This window comes from Spermophilus citellus (assembly GCF_964194105.1).
Source record: "Spermophilus citellus genome assembly, chromosome: 10".
Classification (NCBI taxonomy): Eukaryota; Metazoa; Chordata; class Mammalia; order Rodentia; family Sciuridae; genus Spermophilus; species Spermophilus citellus.
Genome location: NC_138197.1, coordinates 32,503,740 through 32,516,581, shown reverse-complemented (window position 1 = coordinate 32,516,581; position 12,842 = coordinate 32,503,740). Strand labels below are relative to the sequence as shown.

At 41.0% G+C, this 12,842-nt stretch overlaps 1 pseudogene across 1 annotated transcript; it reads right to left on the bottom strand.

Moving 5' to 3' along the window:
• Positions 1-2,583: 2,583 nt before the first annotated feature.
• Positions 2,584-4,941, bottom strand: LOC308658150 (protein tyrosine phosphatase domain-containing protein 1-like; annotated as a pseudogene). Its single transcript has one exon. The product of its transcript is annotated as a protein tyrosine phosphatase domain-containing protein 1-like (transcript).
• Between the last annotated feature and the right edge of the window lie 7,901 nt (positions 4,942-12,842).

Genomic DNA, 12,842 nt, shown 5'->3' with positions numbered 1-12,842 from the left:
TATTCATATATGTACTTAGCATAATTTGGTCAATTTCATCCTGCAGTTCCTCACATTTCATGTGCCTTCAATGTTCCCCTCAATTCTCTTCCTCTCCTCCACTGAACTCTCTTCTACTTCCCTGGATTCCCCATTTTGAATTTTATTTCTCTCTAGCTTTATCATATGAGAGAAAGCATTTGATCTTTGACCGAGTCTGTTTTTCTTTACTTTTATAACTTTATTATTTTATTTAAAAACAAAAATATATTTCCTACAATAATATACATAAAGTTACTTTAAAACTTCTGAAATTTATGAACCATATATACAGTTATTTTTTTCAAAAACTTCCCAGGCACTTCTGCAATTCAGAATTGGGAATCATGTAGCTGTATTAGAAAGTCAAAGGCCTTATTTTATTTAGACTCTGAAGTCCCCACATGTGGAGGTCTACCTTCATTGTTGGACTTCATTAGATATACACTTATAGTCATTTTAGGAAAGAGCAATAGCAACTGTCAGAAATAACAAACTATTTTCTAAACATATCAGACTCATTTACAAATCTATGTTTTGTTTTATTTGGGGGTTGTTCTTTTCACTTTTATTCAAATAAACACAATACTCATACATAGACTGATCATATAAACTTTTAAGCTAACGTATCTGGATTTTCAGATGTGCAGTGCTGTGGTCAAATCATGATTATTCTATAATTTGAAACAATTATTTTGGACACACAAGCAAATAGACGGGAGGGGGGTCAAAGAAAAAGAGCTTATAAAAATCACTGTTATGACACTTGTCCACTTGAGGTTTATGGATGCAAGGACAGGGTTTTTTTTGTGTGGGGGGGGGAGTCGTAAAAATCTAATGTACCTTTGGATAAAATGCAACTGTTTCCTCTCCTTCTTTCCTAGGATGGGCACTTGGAAAATGAGAAATTTTAGGAGTGGTCTAAAGAGTTTGTCAATTTCCGTTGGATTTGATTTCCTATGAAACTTTAAACAATTTAAACAATATGGAAGAACACTGAAGTTAGCCTTTGCCATTAGAGTTAATTAGACCATAATGAATAAAATATTTTCTGATATTCTAGACTTGTAATTCATAAATTAAGGAGTTGGAGAAATTTTATTCATTTTAAATTAGTCTTGCTTCCCCAGAAATTCCATCTTGAAAACTAAGTAATACCTTTGTTAGTTTGAAATTGGTCTTATTAATATCAGTGTCCTTTCTGTTGCTTGGGCTTTGCTACTCCTACATATTAATTTAATTTCAATAAAGTTATGGCTTCAAGTACTGAGTGATAGTTTGACCTGTAAGAAACTAGTTTAGGCAGTCACATCACCCTTATCTGAAGCCAATTAGGGTGAATGCAACCTGGGGTTCAATTCAACTTAAAAATCATAGCAAAAAAGCAGCCAAAGACAGAGGCCTGAGACAAGTGGGCTTACAGAACTGAAGATTGGGGAGTGTGGGGCTCGTTCCAGGCCATTGTCTGTGTGGATGTTGTATTAGCACAAGCAGGCTGGCCCGGCCCTGACTGCTTCTGGCTGCGTCACCTTTACAGAATGGCTGTGGCATCTGGAGAGAGCAGGGCTGGCACAACTATACTTTCTATCAAGTCCCTGGAGGGACACAGGCAAGTCCTATTCCTTAGCATTTTCCCCCACTGCCCACTTCTAATCCCACTTCCTTTGTAAGATGTGACTTGGATCAACAGTAACTTTGAAGAGTGGATATAGGCCTGGTGTGTTGAGACTTGCTCCCGCCTACTGTGATAGCCAAGGTTAGAAAGGTCATCTGGAAACCTGAAACAGGATAAGCCCACTTTCTACTAGTAAAAACTCCCAGTCATAGCCCAGAGTGGTGGTGCATGCCTGTAATCCCAGCAGCTCACATGTCTCCAGCAGAAGGAATATGAAAGCAAAGCCAGCCTCAGCAAAAGTAAGGTGCTAAGCAACTCAGCCAGACACTATCTCTAAATAAAATATAGAAAATGGCTAGGATATGGGTCAGTGATTAAGCCAACTTGATTTCCATCCCTGGTACCAAAAAAAAAAAAAAAATCCAGTCACATTATAGGCTATCCACTAAAGTAAAACAAAATGTCTTTGAAAAATAACACATTTTGAAACTCTGACACATTTATAAAAACAAAAACCAAGAAATTTCAAACAATGTCTTTAGAAGTCCTTTAAAAATGTATCAATTTACTTCTTCGTAACAAATTTATAAAAAACAGTTTAAGAACCTCTGTGACTTTCCAGTGGGATACATACACATTAAGGTTTTACTACTAAAATTATCTATTTGGTAAAACCTCTAGGAAAAGTTCTATCAAGAAATAATTGTTTTGGAATTACTTTTTTTGAAATGTCAAAAAGAATTAAGGTAAACACACATACTTAAAATGTTAAAACAATAAATTAATTCAGTTGAATAAATCAAAGAAAGTGGCACCAACTTTATGGCAATTTTTTTCAAGAGTAAGATATAGTTCAAGGATATTTTAAAACAAGAATGATCATTCTCAGCACAAGCCAACAGCATTCAAAATAAAGTACTATGAGAAAAAGTAGCTCCACAAACTTCAGCTTATTCACAGATGAACAGAAATATTATCTTGATATTTAGGCCTGACATATTCATCATGAGGAGAAATTTACCTTCACAAAGGCCTGGCTTGGGGCTCTTTTGCCATTTTTGTCCCCTTCCCAAAATGTACTTAAATATTTTCTTCAGGACTTTGTAAACTATTCGTTCTTTTTCAGAATCAAAATTAACTTAAGTGAAAGATTTAATGATGTGAACAAAGCAAGCTTTCTCCACCTCAATGGGAATTTCTGCAGGTTCACTATGCAATGCAACATTCAAAGGATAATCTGGTACTGTCCCTTCTCTAATAAGAACAGGGCTTCAGTGGCACCTGCGTTTCTGTCAACCAATGTGTCCACATCCTCGTTGGAGATTATAGGCTCCTTTAGTTGTTCCACCAAAGACCACATCAAACGACCCAGGATGAAAGGATCTCTCTCACCACATGTTCTTTCCCATGCTCCATTTTGGAAATTTAGCTCTTTCTGCTACATTTCTACCTTCCTTTTCACTTCCTCCTTTTCTACAAATTTAGTTAAATTTGCTAGGGTTTTGATTGTCAGTATATTCCTTGCTTCAACAGTCAATTCACATGACAAGTCAGCACATGGCACTGCTTCAGACAGAAGCAGTTGTTCTTTGTTTCATGTCCAACCAAAAACTGTGTCTTGGAACTGAAGCCACAGTCCTGAGAGCTGCAGCACATCCTCATCCTCCTCCACAGAGCCTGGGCCCCAACCACTGTGCAGTTCACAATGGCAGAGGGCCACTTGCTGCTGATAAGGGTTTAGATCTTTATGGAGATTTGCAAAGTTGGTGTAAATGGTTCCCAAGGATTGCATGAATGTGAAATACCCACAGAGAATGTTCTACTCCGTTGTACTTCCTTTGGAATATCTCTCCTACAAAATAGTGATGGTTCATCATCCTTGGGTCTTTTGAAACCTCCACAGTTAGACTGACTCCAGAAAGAAAATCTGTTTCCAAACAATGCCTCCTCTGGAACTCTAGTTCTGGAGATGGTGAGTCTCCACAATGTCTGATGGGCTTCTGCTGCTGAAGGTTGTGGCCCAGCATATCCTGGGCAGGCATGGTGTCTCCTCTTGCTCCAGGAGAGTTTGGGTCCTCTTTAAATCTGAGTCACTGTAGCTGAATCACATTTTCAGATAAGTCACTGGACATCCTGCCTCTTCCAAAGTGAGTCAAACTCTTGCTCATTGGAAAGAATCATCCCATTTCTCAAACTCTGCCACCACTGCAGTAGGGTTAAATGGGTCTGATGCCTCACTCTTGTGCTTCATTAACTCTTCATCCAGCCACATTGTCATCATCTCAGACATGGTCTTTTCAATTTCAGCAGAGAGTTCGGGTCCTTTCAACATGACCTTCATCAGGACTGGCCTGTTTTCAGGCAGGAATTTGCAGATCAGTTGGACAATTTGGAGCATGTGCTTCAGAAGTCATGACTCATAACCATGAATCAGATGATGCTGATGAATTAGGTACTGGACTAATGTGACAGTGTGTGCTTTGGTATCACAGCAAGAGAAACACTATGGAAGAGGAGTGAGAAACTGAGTAATTTCCTGTACACACAGCAGTTGTCTTCTGGTTTGTATGGAATTAGGTCACTTTGCCAGCACAAATATAATTGCTTGGTCAGCAGTCATTTTTGTTGCAAAAACTAAATAACATGCTATTAAAATACCTGTGTGGCTGAGCCCTGCATGACAACAAATGACTACTTTTCCTTTCTGTAAGGAAGATGTCATCACTTTCACTGTATCCAAGATGGTAAGAGATGCTACCCCATAATCCTTCCATCCAAAATTGTAGAAATAAATGCCACCCTCCATGAACACTTCAGGAAGGAATGTGAAATCTTTCTTGTTCCACAGAGTTCCCACAGCTAGCATCCTTACCAGGGTGCTACAGGTTGGTTATTGACTTTAGACCATGACTGAGGACCTGCTCCATGATGTGGTACTTCTCGAGGAGCTCAGATAATAGGAGAGCCATGACCTGGATATTGTTAGTGACCCTGGATGAGTAAATACCCTTAATGTCTTGCTCCTGCTCACTCCAGCAGGCTGCATTCTCACATTTGCATGCTCTACTACCACACTCTATGGAACACACTAGTGTCCAGGGATGGTATTCCTGTACTTACTCTCCCAATTTTATGTATTTCATTGTTGGATATTCTGAATTTCCTTTCATGTTTGCAGCATACCCACTATTATTCGCCAACATGGAATATGGTTGTTCATTTGGAGGCAAGACTCCTGCAGCAATAGTTTCTTTTGGAGCGTTGCTGTCACTGTCAGGATCCAGAGCCCTTTGAGCCAGTGGTCTCATTCATTATACAGGGCCCAGTGGTGCAGGCGGACAGGCAGAGCTAGCTACCACAGAGGTGCTACTTCTGAGGGTCTACAGGAGACCTACCAGGCTACTCTTCACTGCCCAGGGTGGGAAGTGAAGTCCAGCCCAGGACATAGATAATGTCCTCCTCGGCAGGCCACACACCTGCAAATCTGTGTTTATACATGTTTCTGGAATGGCCCTCTGTACTCTCCAGTCCTTTTTTATATGGTGTGTCTAAGTCAGGTTTCTCAGAAGGTACAGTCAAGGGGCCTGTTGGTGTGCCGTCATCTCAAGCTGCGGCTGTTGGGGAGGACTCACTGTGAGCTCCTCACCTTGTTCTTGATGGTGTTCTGTCCCTCCTTTGTGGCTTCTCCATGAACTGACAGAGAAAAACCAATCTCAGTTGTAGGGATGGGCTGGAATTTTTCTTAACATTAATTGTTGCAATCTGGAAGATGCAGAATTTATTAGAAGATTCAGAGGGAGAGGGTTGAGCAATAGGAGCAGACATACTTACCAGAGCTCCCAATAGTGGCCATAACCAAAAGCTTAGTAAGTAAAATTTAATGTTTTTATTTACCTGTACACATCTCAGGATATGGATTTAAAAAAAAATCATGATCAGACTTAAGTTAATTCAGATAAAACATGATTTTAGCAGAGCCTCTTTTGATAGTTATTATCCAACACTCATGCATGATACCTCTTTCTCTACAGCATCTCTACTTACTTTTGGTAGGGCTGACACAGTGTGCATCTCATGGTATATTAAAAGAAGATATTCTTAAAGGACCTTCTTTCCTTTGATACATCCATGATGGCTGTGTTTTGGTTATACTTTCCCAACAAGTGTTTAAGAGCAAATGGGTCAAAAATTGACCTTGTCCTATCTACTATTAAGGTCACCTGAGATTCCTCGAAGGTTCCTCTTGGGAACATGTGAAAAGCCTTTTGGCTTCTTTACCTTCTTGACTGGTTGTGCTGTCTACCAGGAAGGATCAGGGTCTTGCTGACCACACCTGGCTTCTCCTGCAAGTATCAGGGACAATTTTCTCTTCAATAATTCTCCTCTTTGCCTAATATATACTGATTGGCTTTTTATTTATTTTTTTTATTTTATTGTTGGTTGTTCAAAACATTACATAGTTCTTAATATACCATATTTCACAGTTTGATTCAAGTGGGTTATGAACTCCCATTTTTACCCCGTATACAGATTGCTGTATCACATCAGTTACACTTCCATTGATTTACATAGTGCCATTCTAGTGACTGATGTATTCTGCTGTCTATCCTATTCTCTACTATCCCCCTTCCTCTCCCCTCCCCTCCCCTACCCTTTTCTCTCTCTACCCCCTCTACTGTAAATCATTTCTTCCACTTGTATTATTTTTCTCTTACCCCTCCTTTCCTCTTATATGTAATTTTGTATAACCCTGAAGATCACCTTCCATTTCCATGCGATTTCCCTTCTCACTCCCTTTCCCTCCCACCTCTCATCCCTGTTTAATGTTAATCTTCTTCTCAAGCTCTTCGTCCCTACCCTGACCTTGGTTACTCCCCTTATATCAAAGCAGTCATTTGGCATTTGTTTTTTAAGGATTGGCTAGCTTCACTTAGCATAATCTGCTCTAATGCCATCCATTTCCCTCCAAATTCTATGATTTTGTCCTTTTTTAAAGCAGAGTAATACTCCATTGTGTATAAATGCCACATTTTTTATCCATTCATCTATTGAAGGGCATCTAGGTTGCTTCCACAGTCTTGCTATTGTTAATTGTGCTGCTATGAACATCGATGTAGCAGTGTCCCTGTAGCATGCTCTTTTTAGGTCTTTAGGGAATAGACCGAGAAGGGGAATAGCTGGGTCAAATGGTGGTTCCATTCCCAGCTTTCCAAGAAATCTCCATACTGATTTCCAAATTAGCTGCACCAATTTGCAGTCCCACCAACAATGAACAAGTGTACCCATTTTCCCGCATCCTCGCCAGCACTTGTTGTTGTTTGACTTCATAATGGCTGCCAATCTTACTGGAGTGAGATGGTATCTTAGGGTGGTTTTGATTTGCATTTCTCTGACTGCTAGCGATGTTGAGCATTTTTTCATGTACTTGTTGATTGATTGTATGTCCTCCTCTGAGAAGTGTCTGTTCAGGTCCTTGGCCCATTTGTTGAATGGGTTATTTGTTATCTTATTATCTAATTTTTTGAGTTCTTTGTATACTCTGGATATTAGGGCTCTATCTGAAGTGTGTGGAGTAAAGATTTGTTCCCAGGATGTAGGCTCCCTGTTTATCTCTCTTATTGTTTCTTTTGTTGAGAGAAAACTTTTTAGTTTGAGTAAGTCCCATTTGTTGATTCTAGTTGTTAACTCTTGCGCTATAGGTGTCCTATTGAGGAATTTGGAGCCCGACCCCACAGTATGTAGATCATAGCTGACTTTTTCTTCTATCAGACGCCGTGTCTCTGATTTAATATCGAGCTCCTTGATCCATTTTGAGTTAACTTTTGTGCATGGTGAGAGAAAGGGATTCAGTTTCATTTTGATGCAAATGGATTTCCAGTTTTCCCAGCACCATTTGTTGAAGATGCTATCCTTCCCCCATTGCATGCTTTTAGCCCCTTTATCAAATATAAGCTAGTTGTAGTTTTGTGGATTGGTTACTGTGTCTTCTATTCTGTACCATTGGTCCACCGCCTGTTTTGGTACCAGTACCATGCTGTTTTTGTTACTATTGCTCTGTAGTATAGTTTGAAGTCTGGTATCGCTATACCGCCTGATTCACACTTCCTGCTTAGCATTGTTTTTGCTATTCTGGGTCTTTTATTATTCCATAAGAATTTCCTGATTGTTTTATCTATTTCCACAAGAAATGCTGTTGGGATTTTGATTGGGATAGCATTGAACTTATAGAGAACTTTTGGTAATATTGCCATTTTGATGATGTTAGTTCTGCCTATCCATGTACAGGGTATATTTTTCCATCTTCTAAGATCTTTTTCTATTTCTCTCTTTAGGGTTCTGTAGTTTTCATTGTAGAGGTCTTTCACCTCTTTTGTTAGGTTGATTCCCAAGTATTTTATTTTTGGGGGGGATATTGTGAATGGAGTATTTGTCCTCATTTCTGTTTCAGAGGATTTGTCGCTGATATACAGGAATGCATTTGATTTATGCGTGTTGATTTTATATCCTGCCACTTTACTGAATTCATTTATTAGCTCTAATGGTTTCTTTGTAGACCCTTTTGGGTCTGTTAGGTATAGACTCATATCGTCTGCAAATAGTGATAATTTAAGTTCTTCTTTTCCTATTTTTATGCCTTTAATTTCTTTCGTCTGTCTAATTGCTCTGGCCAGTGTTTCGAGGACTATGTTGAACAGAAGTGGTGAGAGAGGGCATCCCTGTCTTGTACCAGATCTTAGAGGGAATGCCTTCAGTTTTTCTCCATTCAGAATGATGCTGGCCTGTGGCTTATCATAGATTGCTTTTACAATGTTGAGGTATGATCCTGTTATCCCTAATTTTTCTAGAGTTTTGAACATAAAGGGATGCTGTACTTTGTCGAATGCTTTTTCTGCATCTATCGAGATGATCATGTGGTTCTTATTTTTAAGTCTATTGATGTGGTGAATAACATTTATTGATTTCCTTATATTGAACCAGCCTTGCATCCCAGGGATGAATCCTACTTGATCATGGTGTATAATTTTTTTGATATGATTTTAAATCTGATTTGCCAGAATTTTATTGAGGATTTTTGCATCTAGGTTCATTAGAAATATTGGTCTGTAGTTTTCTTTCTTTGAAGTGTCTCTGTCTGGTTTAGGCATCAGGGTGATGTTGGCCTCATAGAATGTATTTGGAAGTTCTCCCTCTTTTTCTATTTCCTGAAATAGCTTGAAAAGTATTGGTGTTAGTTCCTCTTTAAAGGTTTTGTAAAACTCTGCTGTATACCCATCCGGTCCTGGGCTTTTCTTAGTTGGTAGTCTTTTGATGGTTTCTTTTATTTCCTCTATTGTTATTGGTCTGTTTAGGCTGTCTATATCTTCCTGACTCAATCTGGGCAGATCATATGACTAAAGAAATTTATCGATGCCTTCACTATCTTCTATTTTATTGGAGTATAAGGATTCAAAATAATTTCTGATTATCTTCTGTATTTCTGAAGTGTCTGTTGTGATGTTGCCTTTTTCATCCCGTATGCTAGTAATTTGGATTCTCTCTCTTCTTCTCTTTGTTAGCATGGCTAAGGGTCTGTTGATTTTATTTATTTTTTCAAAGAACCAACTTTTGGTTTTGTCAATTTTTTTCAATTGTTTCTTTTGTTTCAATTTCAGTGATTTCGGCTCTGATTTTAATTATTTCTTGCCTTCTACTTCTTTTGCTGTTGTTTTGCTCTTCTTTTCCTAGGATTTTGAGATGAAATATGAGATCGTTTTTTGTTGGTTTTTTCTTTTTTTAAGGAATGCACTCCAAGCAATGAATTTTCCTTTTAAAACTGCTTTCAGTGTGTCCCATAGATTCCGATATGTTGTGTCTGTGATTTCATTTAACTCTAAGAAGTTTTTAATTTCCTCCTTGATGTCTTCTATAACCCATTGATCATTCAGTAACCTATTGTTCATTCTCCAAGTGATGCATGATTTTTCCTTCCTTCTTTTATCATTGATTTTCAGTTTCATTCCATTATGATCAGATAAGATGCATGGTATTATTTCAACTCCTTTATATTGTCTAAGAGTTGCCCTGTGACATAATATATGATCTATTTTTGTGAAGGATCCATGTGCTGCTGAGAAAAAAGTGTAACTACTTGATGTTGGGTGGTATATTCTATATATGTCAATTAAGTCTAGGTTGTTAATTGTGTTATTGAGTTCTATAGTTTCCTTATTTAACTTTTGTTTGGAAGATCTGTCCAGTGGTGAGAGAGGTGTGTTGAAGTCTCCCATGATTATTGTATGGTGGTCTATTAGACTCTTGTACTTGAGAAGAGTTTGCTTGATGAACGTAGCTGCACCATTGTTTGGGGCATATATATTTATGATTGTTATGTCTTGTTGGTGTATGGTTCCCTTGAGCAGTATGTAGTGTCCCTCTTTATCCCTTTTGATTAACTTTGGCTTGAAATCTATTTTATTAGGCATGAGTATGGACACTCCTGCTTGTTTCCGCAGTCCATATGAGTGGAATGATTTTTCCCAGCCTTTCACCTTCAGTCTATGTATATCTTTTCCTATCAAATGCTTCTCCTGTAGGCAACATATTGTTGGATCTTGTTTTGTGATCCATTCAACTAGCCTGTGTCTCTTAATTGGTGAGTTTAAGCCATTAATATTTAGGGTTATTATTGAGATTTGGTTTGTTCCTCCAGTCATATTTGTTTATTTATGTTACTAAACCTGATTAGTTTTCCTCTTTGATTACTTTCCCCCCTTTACTGTCCTACCTCCCACTGATGGTTTTCAATGTTATTTTCAGTTTCCTCTTCCTGTAATGTTTTGCCAAGGATTTTTTGAAGAGATGGTTTTCTAGCTGCGAATTCTTTTAACTTTTGTTTATCGTGAAAGGTTTTAATTTCATCTTCCATCCTGAAGCTTAATTTCGCCGGATACACGATTCTTGGTTGGAACCCATTTTCTTTCAGTGTTTGAAAAATGTTATTCCAGGATCTTCTAGCTTTCAGAGTCTGTGTTGAGAGATCAGCTGTTATCCTGATTGGTTTGCCCCTAAATGTAATCTGCTTTCTTTCTCTTGTAGCTTTTAAAATTCTCTCCTTATTCTGTATGTTGGGCATCTTCATTATAATGTGTCTAGGTGTGGATCTCTTATGATTTTGCACTTTTGGCGTCCTGTAGGCTTCTAGGATATGGGATTCTGTCTCATTCTTCAAGTCTGGGAATTTTTCTCGTATTATTTCATTGAATAGATTGTTTATTCCTTTGGTTTGGAGCTCTGTGCCTTCCTGTATCCCAATGACTCTTAAGTTTGGTCTTTTAATGTTATCCCATAATTCTTGAATGTTCTGTTCATGGTTTCTTAACAGTCTTGCTGAGCTGTCTATGTTCTTTTCAAGTTGAAATACTTTGTCTTCATTGTCTGATGTTCTATCTTCTAAGTGATCTATTCTGCTGGTAGTATTGTCAATTGAGGTTTTAAGTTGGTTTATTGCTTCCTGCATTTCTAGGATATCTATTTGTTTGTTTTTTATTACTTCTAACTCACTGTGAAATTGATCTTTTACTTCCTGGATTTGTTTCTGTAGTTCCTTGTCAATGTGATCTTTCATTGTCTGATTTTGCTGTCTCATGTCTTCCTTGAGACTCCAGATCATCTGAAGCACGTATATCCTGAACTCTTTATCTGACATTCCATCTGTTGCAGCTATTACCTCTTCTAGAGTTGAGTTGACCTGCATTGCTTGTGGTCCTTTCTTTCCTTGTCTTTTCATATTGCTTGCGTTTCTTTCTGCTTGGTGAAACTGTTGTGTTTTTGAAATTTTTCCCCCTATTTATTTATATTGCTCTTCTATAGTTGGGAGATCTCTCTTGTAGGGCGGGTAGTGGCTGTGCTCCTCCTCTAATTAGGGTGATCTATCTACCACGCTGGTTGGTCGTAAGTCTGCCCACCCTGCGGGTGCGGGTGGCTTCTCTACTCTGCCCCCACTCCAATTGTGGTGACATAACTACCACGTCCTCGGATCGTTGGACCGGATCCGGATGTGGGCGGCAGCTCTGCTCCACCCCTACTCCAATTGGTGTGACGTGTCTACCACGCTGGTCGGCCTCTAAGCCTGTTCCGCCGGTGGGTCTCAGATCTGCCTACCTTGCGGGCTTGGGCGGCAGTTCTGCTCAGCCCCCACTCCCAGTGGGGGTACCTAACTGCCTCTCCAATGGGTCGCTGGGACTTTTCCAGACACTGGCGGCGGCTCTGCTCAACCCCCACTCCAACCAGTGTGACGTGACTGCCTCGATGCTACTTGTCCACCACACAGGCAGGCTGCCGAGCCTGTCCTGCCAGTGGGATGCAGGTCTGCCTACCTTGCAGGATCAGACGGCGGCTCTTCACAGCCTCCACTCCAAATGGGGTGACTTGGCTACTGCGCCGTCGGGTCGCTGGTCCTGTTCCAGGCGTGGGCAGCTACTCTCCTCGGCCCCAGCTCCAGTTGGGGTGTCGTGATACCACACCGGCGGGTCCCTTAGCCTGCTCTGGGCGCAGGTGGCAGCTTCACTCTGCCCCCCAGGCCCCCGCAGCACCCAGCAGGACCTGGACCAAGAAGCAGTCCCTGTAGGATCCCCAACCCTGGGCCAAAGCAGCTTCGGGAGCCAGAAGCCGGCCTCTCCGATCCCAGCCATATTCTGCTAGGAGCAGGCTCCACAGAGCAACCGCTGCGGGTTCCCCAACCCCAGGCCAAAGCAGCCCCGGGAGCCCAAGCCTGGCCGCACCAAACTCTCCCTGCTCGGTGCTCACTCCGCTAGGAGCAGAGTCAAAGACGCAGTCCCCGCGGGCTCCCAAGCCCCGGGCCAAAACTGTTCCGGGAGTCAGAGCCCCGCTGCCCCTCGGCGCACATTTCACTTGTAGCTGGCCTCAGCTCGCAGTCCCCGCAGGTTCCCTGGCCCTGGGCTAAAGCAGCTACGGGAGCCAGAACCCAGCCTCTCCGATCCCTGCCACACTCTGCTAGGAGCAGGCTCCACAGAGCGACCCCCGCGGGTACCCCAGCCTCAGGCCCAAGCAGCCCCGGGAGCCCGAGCCTGGCCACTCCAAACTCTCCCAGCTCGGTGTACGCTCCGCCAGGGGCAGGGTCAAAGACGCAGTCCCCGCGGGCTCCCCAGCCCCGGGCCAAAACTGTTCCGGGAGTCAGAGCCACGCCGCCCCTCAGCGCACGATCCACTTG